At 48.5% G+C, this 13,428-nt stretch overlaps 1 long non-coding RNA gene across 1 annotated transcript in view; it reads left to right on the forward strand.

Moving 5' to 3' along the window:
• The window catches only part of LOC130276218 (uncharacterized), a 68,228-nt gene that overhangs the window by 16,518 nt on the left and 38,282 nt on the right, over positions 1-13,428 (forward strand). The gene's annotated exons all lie outside the window — the stretch shown is intronic.

Here is a 13,428-nt window from a genome sequence, read left to right on the forward strand (position 1 = left end):
AAACACTGAAGAATGCTACTCTGTAGAACAGTATTGATCAGTGTTATCGGCACTTCATTGCTCCAGGCTGCCATGGCTTCCAGCAGCCGATCTGATGAGGCAGGTGTCTCGATCAGCTCCACTTAGCTACCAGAGAGTGGTTACCATTTTAGACACCAAAATCACCTGTAATCACAGCGCCTAAAGGGTGAATGCTGCACATCAGCTTGATTGTCGATGTCTGGCATTAGCCATGGCTCCTGGCTGCTGATAGCAACTGGGACCCACTGAGTATCAAGGTCTCTGTACAGTGAGGACAAGCAGGGCTCTGTACGCTGAGGACAAGTAGGGCTCTGTACAGTGAGGACAAGCAGGGCTCTGTACACTGAGGACAAGCAGAGCTCTGTACACTGAGGACAAGCAGAGCTTTGTACACTGAGGACAAGCAGGGCTCTGTACACTGAGGACAAGCAGGGCTCTGTTCAGTGGGGACAAGCAGGGCTCTGTACACTGAGGACAAGCAGGGCTCTGCACACTGAGGACAAGCAGGGCTCTGTACACTGAGGACAAGCAGGGCTCTGTACAGTGAGGACAAGCAGGGCTCTGTACGCTGAGGACAAGCAGAGCTCTGTACACTGAGGACAAGCAGAGCTCTGTACACTGAGGACAAGCAGAGCTCTGTACACTGAGGACAATCAGGGCTCTGTACACTGAGGACAAGCAGGGCTCTACACTGAGGACAAGCAGAGCTCTGTACACTGAGGACAAGCAGGGCTCTGTACACTGAGGACAAGCAGGGCTCTGTTCAGTGGGGACAAGCAGGGCTCTGTACACTGAGGACAAGCAGGGCTCTGCACACTGAGGACAAGCAGGGCTCTGTACACTGAGGACAAGCAGGGCTCTGTACACTGAGGACAAGCAGGGCTCTGTGCAATGAGGACAAGCAGGGCTCTCAGCAGAGAGGCTCTGTGACACGCCGCAGGCTCACATAGATCTGAAATAGCAGAGCTCAAAGCTTCTAGTTAGAAGTGAAGGGGATTTCCAACAGGGATTTGGGGGGCCAAAATACAACAAAAGATTACAGAAAATGGGAAGCTGGTGAGAGCAATGGGTGACCTGGATCCATTAGGTACAGGGGATCAGGGCAGGTGAGTATGCTTTCTTTCTTATTTGCAAAGCACCTCTACGCCATTCTAAAACATGTGGTATGCCTAGACTACCCCTTTAAATGCTTCAATGGCCAACACCACAGGGTTTCATGTTTCATGTTGCATTGACTGTTTTATAGTGTTTCTGGATTTTGCCAAAGCGTTTGATACTGTCCCTCATAGACGTCTGACAGGTAAGTTAAGGTCCTTGGGCTTGGAAACTTTAGTTTGTAACTGGATTGAACACTGGCTCATAGATCGTACCCAGAGAGTGGTGGTAAATGATTTGTACTCTGATTGGTCCCCGGTTATTAGTGGTGTACCCCAAGGTTCAGTACTGGGCCCGCTGCTGTTTAATTTATTTATCAATGATATAGAGGATGGTATTAACAGCTCTGTTTCTATCTTTGCAGATGACACCAAGCTTTGTAGCACAGTACAGTCTATAGAGGATGTGCATAAGTTACAAGATGACTTGGATAGACTAAGTGTCTGGGCATCCACTTGGCAAATGAGGTTCAATGTGGATAAATGTAAAGTTATGCATCTGGGTACTAATAACCTGCATGCGTCGTATGTCTTAGGGGGGATTAAACTGGCAGAGTCACTGGTAGAGAAGGATCTGGGTGTACTTGTAGATCACAGACTACAAAATAGCATGCAATGTCAGGCTGCTGCTTCCAAAGCCGGCAGGATATTGTCATGTATAAAAAGAGGCATGGACTCGAGGGGCAGGGACATAATACTCCCCCTTTATAAAGCATTGGTACGGCCTCACCTGGAATATGCTGTTCAGTTTTGGTCGCCTGTTCATAAAAGGGACACTGCGGAGTTGGAAAGGGTGCAGAGACGCGCGACTAAACTAATATGGGGCATGGAACATCTTAGCTATGAGGAGCGATTAAAGGAGTTACAATTGTTTAGTCTTGAGAAGAGACGTTTAAGGGGGGATATGATAAACGTATATAAGTATATAAATGGCCCATACAAAAAATATGGAGAAAAACTGTTCCAGGTTAAACCCCCCCAAAGGACGAGGGGGCACTCCCTCCGTCTGGAGAAGAAAAGGTTTAGTCTAAAGGGGCGGCACGCCTTCTTTACCGTGAGGACTGTGAATTTATGGAACGGTCTACCTCAGGAACTGGTCACAGCAGGAACAATTAACAGCTTTAAAGCAGGGTTAGATACATTCCTGGAACAAAATAACATTAATGCTTATGCAGAATTATAAAACTACATCCCTTTCCCTTATCCCCTTACATCCTTCCCTTCAATCCCCTGGTTGGACTTGATGGACGTATGTCTTTTTTCAACCATACTAACTATGTAACTATGTAACTATGTAACTATGTAACTGCCCTAGGCAATAGAGATGTTACTATTAACCCTTTTACTGCCACAGACAACCAAGAATGTTCTAATAACACTTTAAAGGTGTACTCCAGAAAGTTAAAATTGTCATTCATACTGCCGGTAGTAAAAAAAATAAAGAGGTACATACCTGCCGTCGCTCCCCCCAGTGCCTCTGGTAACCCGCTCCGGCGTCAGCCGCAATCCTCTTCCTGGTTGCCAAGACCTTCTTGTCTTCACTACACAGAGCCCTGCTTGTCCTCAGTGTACACAGTCCTGCTTGTCCTAAGTGTACAGAGCCCTGATTGTCCTCAGTGTACAGAGCCCTGCTTGTCCTGAGTGTACAGAGCCCTGCTTGTCCTCAGTGTACAGAGCCCTGTTTGTCCACCCACAATTCCTGTATTTGGACTCCTCACAGAGACACACAGGCAGTAGCTGTAGGGACAAAAATATACCGATTTTCTAACCAATGTATATTATATATACACAGTGGGGATCAAAAGTTTGGGCACCCCAGGTAAAAATTAGTATTAATGTGCATAAAGAAGCCAAGGAAAGATGGAAAAATCTCCAAAAGGCATCAAATTACAGATTAGACATTCTTATAATATGTCAAAAAAAGTTAGATTTTATTTCCATCATTTACACTTTCAAAATAACAGAAAACAAAAAAATGGCGTCTGCAAAAGTTTGGGCACCCTGCAGAGTTAATATCTTGTACTGCCCCCTTTGGCAAGTATCACAGCTTGTAAACGGTTTTCTCTATCGGCTCCATTGGGGGACACAGACCGTGGGTGTATCTTGCTGTCTCTAGGAGGTGTGACACTATGGTGATAAAAAAGTCAGCTCCTCCCAGCAGGATATACCCGCCTTAAGGCTCTGAGCTAGTCAGTTTAAGCTTAGTGTCTGAAGGAGGTGGACATGGGCTGGATTCTCCAGTCCAGGTCTTCTGATTTTTTATTTTCCTAGTATAGGGACGTGTTAATTTTTTATTCCCTTTCTTTTCCGTTTTCAGGTGGGGACTCAGGAACTGCGGTTCACTGTTTCCCCATTGCGAGTAAGGGGGGCACAGACATTGCGTAACCCCCTCTCGCCAACGGTCAGCGTCTGGGTGGTACCTCATGGGTCCGGGTCCCCCTTTTTTCTCTGCTCGCCTCGCTCGCGCATAGCAGCCAGGCGTGATGCAGGTACAACAAAGCTGACTGAAGACTTCACTGAAGACTCCATTAGGTAAGTTCTTCTGACTGAGGTAAGTACTTTCCCCTTTTCCCCATAGGTATGGACTCGCAACCTCTGGAGACCCCCTGTTTTGTCCCACCTTCAGTGTATGGGGCTTGATTTTCAGGGGCTGCACTTATGCTGGGGGAGCAGCGACATGAGGGGGCATATTTTTATGTGGTATAAAGCTCTTTAATATGTGTGTGTGTGGTATAAAGCTCTTTAATATGTGTGTGTGTTGGTGCACTACTCAGCGCCTTATATGCGGCTGTCAGCCGCAGCGCTGCTTCGGGTCGGGTGCTTTCAGCGCCGGCTTCCTTCTTATGCTTGCGCCTTATTCGCGGCTGCAAGCCGCGGCGCTGTTACGAGCCGGGCGCCTCTGCGCCGGCTTACTTTTGCCGGCAGCCGCTGCCGGCGTTCTGGGACAAGGAGCGGGCGCCATGACAGTTCTTCTTCGGCCGTCTGGGGCTCCGCCCACTGGTCTGGGAGCTCTCAGAGGTGCGAAGCAGCGTCCTATCAGCGCTGTGGGCGCGATTTTCTTGGGTAGGAGTCGGTTACTGGCTGCCTTGGTTCAGGCACGCCCCTCCCTCCCTATTGGCTGGCTTGTTCGGTCTCTCTGGCTGCACAGAGCTAGTCCTCCTCACTGCAGCTTACAGGGGACACAGATCTGGGTGAGAAAGTGCTTGTCTTCTTTTTTACCCCATTATGTCCGTACCCAGGGCTGTTCCACCCTCTAATCAGAAACCTGGGAGTTTGGTGACTTACTATACCTGTAAGCACTTTCATACCAAGATGCCTGGCTCCGCTGAGCCCGCTTGCTCTGCCTGCTCCCCCAGACCCCCTGGCGCCCCCTGATGCCCCTTCGGTCCCCGTGGGTTCAGCCGCCCCTCCGGCTTGGGTTTATTCCCTGACCCAGTATATGGCTGACTTGACCCAAGTCTCCCGTTCGGTGGCTGAGGCCTTCCGGGAAATGGTGTCCGCCTTGAAGGGGTCTTCCCGGCACAGGACCTCTGAGAGGGCCAGCTCTTCGTCTCCTCGTACTTCACGCTCTCACAAGCGTGCTAGGGGTGCTTAGTTGGACTCTTCCATTGAGTCTTCGGATAGACGTGGGCGTTCCCCTTGGTGGGTCCCGCCCCCCTATCATCTGGGCACAAACATCGCTCTTCCAGAGGACGTACTCGGAGTCGCCGCTCTGCCACGCCAGAGCTGCGTATCCGGTCTGGATTGCCCCCCTCCAGGACTGCCTCTACTCACTCCCATTCCCCTGGTGAACTAGTGGACGAGGCTTCCGAACCGGCATCTGACCCAGAGGACCGCTCGGACTCCTCGGATGTCAATCCAGGAGTATCCTTTCATCGTACTAAGCCAGCACCTCAAAGGTTCAGCTCTCATGCTGACTTTGACGACATTCTGGAATCCGAATGGAAACATCCAGACAAGAGATTCCCGGGAGTCAAGACAATTCAAGAGTGTTATCCATTTGACAAGGACTTTGTCCCTAAGGTGGCTTCCCCTCCCTCAGTGGATCTACCAATCTCCCGGATCTCTAAGGTGACTACACTGCCTCTGGCAGATGCCGCTGCCTTCAAGGATCCCGCGGACAAGAAGGTGGAATCTTTAGAGAAGTTCGCTTCTGAAGCAGCTGGCTCTTCTCTTATTCCCATCTTCGCCTCGACATGGGTCTCCAAGGCCCTGTCGGAGAGGTGCCAACAGCTCCATCAGGATATCTTAGCGGGATCCTCCCCAGAGGACCTATCTACTTTGGCTCTCCAATGCCCCAAGGCTGGGGACTTTCTATGCGCAGCTTCCATGCAGTCAGCGCGTTGTTCTGCCTTTGCTGTGGGTCACCTAGCAGCCCTCCGCCGCTCTATGTGGCTTAAAGCTTGGAATGCGGATGCCGCTTCCAAAAGGTCTCTCACTGAGCTTCCCTTTACGGGTGGCCGTCTTTTTGGAAAATGCCTTGATGAGATTATCTCTGAGGCAACGGGAGGTAAGAGTTCCTTGTTACCTCAAAATAAGGCCCGCCCTACTTCCCAAAGGAAGTCCTTTTCCTTTCGGTCCTTTCGGACCTCTGGCCCCACTAAGGGGTCCGGACAGGCGCCCTCGCGGGACAAGAAGGTTCCCTCGTTCCAGGCACGCCCATCTTGGAAGTCAGACTCCAACCGCTCTGGCCGTTTTGCGCCCAAATCGGGCAACCGCAAACCCACTTCTGCATGAAGTGAGGCCTCCACCCGCGGTTTCTTTGCGGGTGGGAGGTCGTATCTTGTTTTTCCGAGACATCTGGACCTCACACATTCAGGACTCTTGGGTCACGTGGTGTCCAACGGTTACCGAATCGAATTCGCCTCCCTTCCGAGGGATCGCTTTTTTCGATCCCGGGCCCCCCGGTCTCCTCCCCTGGCGAAGCAATTCCATGCAGCTCTCCAGTCTCTGCTTCTCCAGGGGGTGATCGCCCCCGTGCCTCCAGGGGAACGTTTTCGGGGTTTCTATTCAAATCTCTTTGTGGTCCCCAAGAAGGACCTCAAGCGTATCAACCGTCATCTTCTCATCCTCCACTTCCGGATGGAATCTCTCTGCTCGGTGGTGGCATCCCTGGAACAGGGGGAGTTCCTTTCATCGGTGGACATCAAATGTGCCAATATTTCTGGGCCATCATCGGTACCTCCATTTTGCGGTTCCGGAGGGGCACTTTCAATTTGTTGCCCTCCCCTTCGGTCTAGCCACGGCTCCTCGGGTCTTTACAAAGATCCTTGTGCCAGTGATGGGCCTGTTACGGTCCAAGGGGATCTCGGTGATACCCTATCTGGACGACCTTCTCATCAAGGTTCCAACCAGAAACCAGACTCTGGAGAATCTGGACGTCACCCTCCACACTCTGACTCGCTTCGGGTGGCTGGTCAACCGGGACAAGTCTGTCCTCCGGTCTACCCAGTCTCTAACCTTTCTGTGGCTTCGATTCGACACGGCCTCTGCCCGAATTTGTCTTCCGCCGCACAAACATCTGGCGCTCCGGGAGGGGGTCGGCTCCCTGCGGACTCAGGTATCAGTCTCCATCCGCACTTGTATGGAAGTTCTGGGTCGGATGGTGGCAACTATGGAGGCCATACCCTTTGCCCAGTTTCATTATCGCCCCCTCCAACTGGCGATTCTCTCTCAATGGAACAGATCTCCTCTGTCCCTTGATCGTCAGATTGTTCTCCCTCTCAGGGCCCTTCAGTCCCTGCTCTGGTGGCTCCGCTCCCCCCTTCTTCTCCAAGGTCGGTCATTTCTTCCCCTTCATTGGCAGTTTGTTATGACTGGGGCGGCGTGTTCAGGGATTGGACGGTTCAAGGACTCTGGTCTCCCCAGGAGACCCTTCTTCCGATAAACATATTGGAATTACGGGCAATTCTTCTTTGTCTTCTTCATTGGGAGCCCCGTCTTCAGTCCCGTCCTGTCCGCGTTCAGTCGGACAACGCCACAGCCGTGGCGTACATAAATTGACAGGGAGGCACTCGCAGCTCGGCAGCCATGGCCGAGGTAACCAAAATTCTCTCCTGGGCGGAGAGCAAGGTTCCGGCCATTTCGGCGATCCACATTCCGGGAGTGCTCAACTGGGAAGCGGACTTCCTCAGTCGGTCCTCCCCCGACCCCGGCGAGTGGTCTCTTCATCCGGAGGTCTTCACGCAGCTCTGCGACCTCTGGGGGCGTTCCGGACGTGGACCTCTTCGCGTCCCGGCACAATCGGAAAATCCTTCCGTTTGTGTCCAAGTCCCGGGACCCTCAGGCTTTGGCCGTGGACGCCCTAGTGATTCCTTGGGCGGGGTTCGCCCTACCTTATCTGTTTCCTCCTCTTCCACTCCTTCCCAGGGTGCTGAGGAAGCTCAAGGCAGAGGACGTCCCCGCCATTCTGGTAGCTCCAGATTGGCCCCGAAGGTCGTGGTACGCCGACGTAGTCAGGCTCCTAGACGACGCTCCTCTGCGCCTTCCGCTCCCCCCGGATCTTCTCTCTCAGGGTCCTCTTTGCCACCCCAATTTACAGTCGCTGGATTTGACGGCGTGGCGGTTGAGACCGCGGTTTTGAGGGCCTGCGGGTTCTCTTCCCAAGTCATTCGCACCATGATCAAGGCTCGTAAGCCCTCCTCCGCAAGAATTTACCACCGTACTTGGCGGTCTTATTTTCGTTGATGTGAAGCTCAGGAATTCTCCCCGGTGACCTTCCCTGTTGCCCGTCTTCTCTCCTTTTTGCAGTCGGGGTTGGAACTGGGGTTGTCTCAGTTCCCTTAAAGGTCAGGTTTCGGCCCTTACTGTTCTCTTCCAGCGGCCCCTGGCTTCTAATCCTCATGTCCGGACCTTCCTGCAAGGAGTGGCACACGCTGTTCCTCCTTATCGGTCACCCTCTCCTCCTTGGGACTTGAATTTGGTTCTGAGTGCCCTACAGGGTGCACCCTTTGAGCCCCTTAGAGAGGTGTCTCTCCACCTCCTTTCTTGGAAAGTGGCGTTTCTTGTGGCTATCGCCTCCATCCATAGGGTGTCTGAATTGGTAGTTCGGGCTGTTCGGTCTTATCTCTCCATCACTTCTTTGTTTCGTCAGTGTGATTCCTTTTTCGTCCTTACGGAAGGTCGTCACAAGGGACAACCTGCTTCCAAGGCCACCATTTCTAGGTGGATTCGGTCTGCCATTTCGGAAGCCTATCGCTGTAAGGGGAAGATTCCTCCTTTCAGGGTTGTGGCTCATTCCACACGTTCTGTTGGGGCATCCTGGGCTCTCCAGAATAGAGCCTGGGCCTTGCAGATTTGCAAGGCGACTACCTGGTCGTCTTTGCACACTTTCTCGAGGTTTTGCCGGGTTCATACTTTCGCATTGGCTGATGCTAGTCTGGGGCGTAAAGTGTTGCAGGCGGCAGTGGATTGGCCGTCTGCCTGATTACTTATCTGCCCACCCAAGGGACGGCTTTGGTACGTCCCACAGTCTGTGTCCCCCAATGGAGCCGATAGAGAAAAGGAGATTTTTTAACGCTTACTGTAAAATCTCTTTCTCGAAGGATCCATTGGGGGACACAGCTCCTGCCCTTTTTGGGTTTTTCCTTTGGTTCTCTGTCCAAGGGTGTGTTCAGTTATGTTTTTTTCTTCTGGTTCTCGGACAGTTTGGGGTTTTTTCCTTGACCTATTGGTCTCTTCCCATTGCTCTGGGACTTAAACTGACTAGCTCAGAGCCTGAAGGCGGGTATATCCTACTGGGAGGAGCTGACTTTTTTTTTATTACCGTAGTGTCACACCTCCTAGAGACAGCAAGATACACCCACGGTCTGTGTCCCCCAATGGGTCCTTCGAGAAAGAGATTTTACTGTAAGTGTTAAAAAATCTCCTTTTTGTAGCCAGCCAAGAGCCTTTCAATTCTTGTTTGAGGTATCTTTGCCCATTTTTCCTTACAAAAGTCTTCCAGTTCTTTGAGATTTCTGGGCTGTCTGTCACGCACTGCTCTTTTAAGGTCTTTAAGGTCTATCCATAGATTTTCAATTATGTTGAGGTCAGGAGAATGTGAAGGCCATGGCAAAACCTTCAGTTTACGCCTCTTGATGTAATTCCCCGTGTATTTCGAGGTGTGTTTAGGATCATTATCCATTTGTAGAAGCCATCCTGTCTTTAACTTCAGCTTTTTCACAGATGGCATCAAGTTAGCATCCAAAATTTGCTGAAATTTTATTGAATCCATTTTTCCTTCTACTCGTGAGATGTTCCCTGTGCCACTGGCTGCAATACAACCCCAAAGCATGATTGATCCACCCTCATGCTTAACAGTTGGACAGAGGTTCATTTAATTAAATTCTGTTTCCCTTCTCCAAACGTACCTTTGCTCATTTCGACCAAAAAGTTCAATTTTAACATCGGTCCACAGAACTTGTTTCCAAAATGCATCAGGCTTGTCTATATGTTCATTTGCAAAGTTCAAATGCTGATTTTTGTGATGAGGACGTAGAAGAGGTTTTCTTCTGATGACTCTTCCATGAAGACCATATTTGTACCTCTTTATAATGGAATAGTGTACCACAACTCCAGTGTCTGCCATCTTTCTGGAGGGATTGTGCAGTCAAACATGGGGTTTGAATTATTTTTCTCACAATCCTGCAAGCTGTTCTGTCTGATATTTTCCTTGGTCTTCCAGGTCTTTCTTTAACTTCCACTGTTCCTGATGACTGCCATTTCTTAATTACATTCCAAACAGAGGCTATTGACATCTGAAAATGTTTTGCTATATTCTTATAGCCTTCTCCAGCTTTGTGACTGTGTCAACTATTTTCAGTTTCAGATTTCTAGACAACTGCTTAGAAGAACACATGGTGCTGATTGCTGGGGCAAGGTCAGATGAGTCTGGGCATTTAAAACCTTTGAGATTGACATCACCTGGTCTTCCCAGATGATGATTGAGAACAATCCATGACACTGGCAGGTCTCAGCTTTGCAAAGGGGGCAGTGCATTCTATAAATTCTGCAAGGTGCCCAAACTTTTGCAGATGCCATTTTTTTGTTTTCTGTTATTTTGAAAGTGTAAATGATGGAAATAAAATCTAACTTTTGTTGACATATTATAAGAATGTCTAATCTGTAATTTGATACCTTTTGGAGATTTTTCCAACTTTCCTTGGCTTCTTTATGCACATTAATACAAATTTTTACCTGGGGAGCCCAAACTTTTGATCCCCACTGTATATACAGTCATGGATGTAAATGTTGGCACCCCTGAAATTTTTCAAGAAAATTAAGTATTTCTCACAAAAAAGGATTTCAGTAACACATGTTTTACTATACACATGTTTATTCCCTTTGTGTGTATTGGAACTAAACCAAAAAAGTGAGGAAAAAAAGCTAATTGGACATAATGTCACACCAAACTCCAAAAATGGGCTGGACAAAATTATTGGCACCCTTTCAAAATTATGGAAAAATAAGATTGTTTCAAGCATGTGATGCTCCTTTAGCTTGTTAAGGACCAAGAGCATACCTGTTCCTCCTGGGTCCTTTCCTTTCTATAACGCGGGGCCACGGCCTCTAACAACGGATAATAGCATGCGGCACTGATCGCAGTGCCGCGCTCTATTAACCCTTTAGGCACGACATTCAAAAATGATCGCCACATCTAAAGTGAAACTAAACTACCCCAGCCTAGCTCAGGGGGCTGTTCGGGACCACCGCGGCATCCCGAACAGCTGTAGGACACGAGGAGGGTCCCCTTACCTGCCTCCTTGTGTTGTGCGGAAATGTCCGATTTATAAAAATATATCGCGACCTGTGGCTAATGCCGAACATCACCAATCGCCCATCATTAACCTTACAGACGCCGCAATCAAAAGTCCTGAAGTTAACTGCTGGTTAGCTCAGGGATGATGATCGGGGTCACCGCGGTGAAATCAGCTGAGAGGACGGCCGGAGGTCCCTTACCATGCTCTGTTCCATCCAATATCACTCCTTTACTGCAGCCATTCATGGCAGTAGTGAAGGAGCGCTGACAACACTGATCAATGATATGCTATGGCATATCATTGATCAGTATGCAATCTACAGATTGCATGTAATAGTGCCCTATAGGGACAAAAAAAAAGTGATAATAAGAGATAAGTAAGAGATTTGAATTAACCCTTCCCTAATAAAAGTTTGAAACCCCCCCTTTTAAAATAAAATAAAATCTTTTCTAAAAGCATACCCGTCAGATCCAACAAAAAAACATCGTCAGATACAAAAACTTTTGATATGTTGTAAAGCATGCAAAACCAATAGGTTTTGCAATTGCTTTCATTAGAAGATTTTCAGTATTTCATACTGAAAAAGACAGTCAAACAACTCCCCCCCCCCCCCCTGCCACTACACAGTGGTCTCCAAACTGTTCTTCTCCAGTTGTTACATAACCACAACTCCTAGCATGCCTTTCGGCTGTCAGTGCATGCTGGAAGTTATAGTTTTGCAACAGCTGTAGGCACATTGGTTGGGAAACACTGAGCTAGAGTCTGTTTCCTAACTCAGTGTTTCCCCAGCTGTTGCAAAACTACAACTCCCAGAATGCACTGACCATACATGCTGGAAGTTGTAGTTTTGCAACAGCTAGAGGCAAAACTAAAACTCCCAGCATATAGGTCTGTCAGTGCATTCTGGGACTTGTAGTTTTGCAACAGCTGGAGAGGTTTGTGCAGCCCCCCCCCCCCATGTGAAATTTTCCACCGCAGCTCAAACTCCCAGCGGGAAACTCACTGTGAACCCCCGCCTGTGTGAATATACCCTAAAAGCACTACACTACACTTACATTAAATAAAGAGTAAAACACTACATATACACACCCTTACACGGTTCCCCCCTCCCTCCAATAAAAATGAAAAACGTCTCGTACTGCACTGTTTCCTAAACAGAGCCTCCAGCTGTTGCAAAACAACAACTCCCAGCATTGCTGGACAGCCATTGACTGTCCTGGCATGCTGGAAGTTTTGCAACAGCTAGAGGTACCCTGTTTGAGAAACACTGCCTTAGGGTATTTTTGGTGGAAGCAAACGCCATGCTTGTATCCAGGTCTGCCCCTATGCAAATCCCTCAAATGCACATGGTGCTCTCTTACTTCAGAGCCCTGTCGTATTTCAAGGCTGGGGGCTACACCAGCATGTTAGTGTAAAAACATTTTTTTTACACTAACATGATGGTGTTGCCCCATACGTTTCATTTTCACAAAAGGTAAAAGGAGAAAAAGACCCCTAAAGGGCTCAGGATTGATGTACATTTGATGCCTAAATTGGTAATTTGCAGAGGGTTAGCTAATAGTTACAGCGATTCTGACATGAATGCAAAAAAGAAAACACCCATTTTGGAAACTACACCCCTCAAGGAATGTAATAAGTGGTATAGTGAGCCTTAACACCCCACAGGTGTTTGACCAATTTTTGTTAAAGTTGGACGTGATAATTCAAAATTAGTTTTTTTCCCCTGAAATGCTGGTATTACCCCAAATTTTTCATTTTCACAAGGGGTAATAGGAAAAAAGACCCCCAAATTTTGTAACACCATTTCTTCTGAATAAGGAAATACCCCATATGTGGATGTAAAGTGCTCTGCGGGCGCACTACGGGGCTCAGAAGTGAAGGAGAGCCATTGGGCTTTTGGAGAGAGAATTAGGCTGGAATTAAAGGCCATGTGTGTTTACAAAGCCCCCATGCTGCCAGAACAGTGTCACACACATGTGACCCCATTTTGGAAACTGCAACCCTCACAGAATGTAAAAAGGGGTGCAGTGAGCATTTACACCCCACAGGTGTCTGACAAATTTTTTGAAAACGCACATGGCCCTCGACTTCTATTCCAACCAAATTATTTCTCCAAAAGCTCAGTGGCACCCTGTATTACACTTTATATCCACATATACTCAGAAGAAATGGGGTTACAAATTTTTGGGGGCTTTTTCTCCTATTACCCCTCGTGAAAATGAAAAATTTAGGGTAACATCAGCATTTTTATTTTATTTTTACGTCCCACTTTAATGAAAGTTCGTCAATAACCTGTGGGGTGGAAAGGCTCACTTTACCCCTTGTTACGTTCCTTGAGGGGCGTAGTTTCCCAAATAGTGTACCATGTGTTTTTTTGTTTTTGTTTGCTGTTCTGGCATCATGGTGGCTACCTAAATGCGACATTGCCCCCAAAAAACATTTTAGCAAAACTCGCTCTCCAAAATCCCATTGTTGCTCCTTCCCTTCTGAGCCCTCTAGTGAACCCACAGAGC

Source organism: Hyla sarda, chromosome 6 (assembly GCF_029499605.1).
Source record: "Hyla sarda isolate aHylSar1 chromosome 6, aHylSar1.hap1, whole genome shotgun sequence".
NCBI lineage: Eukaryota > Metazoa > Chordata > Amphibia > Anura > Hylidae > Hyla > Hyla sarda.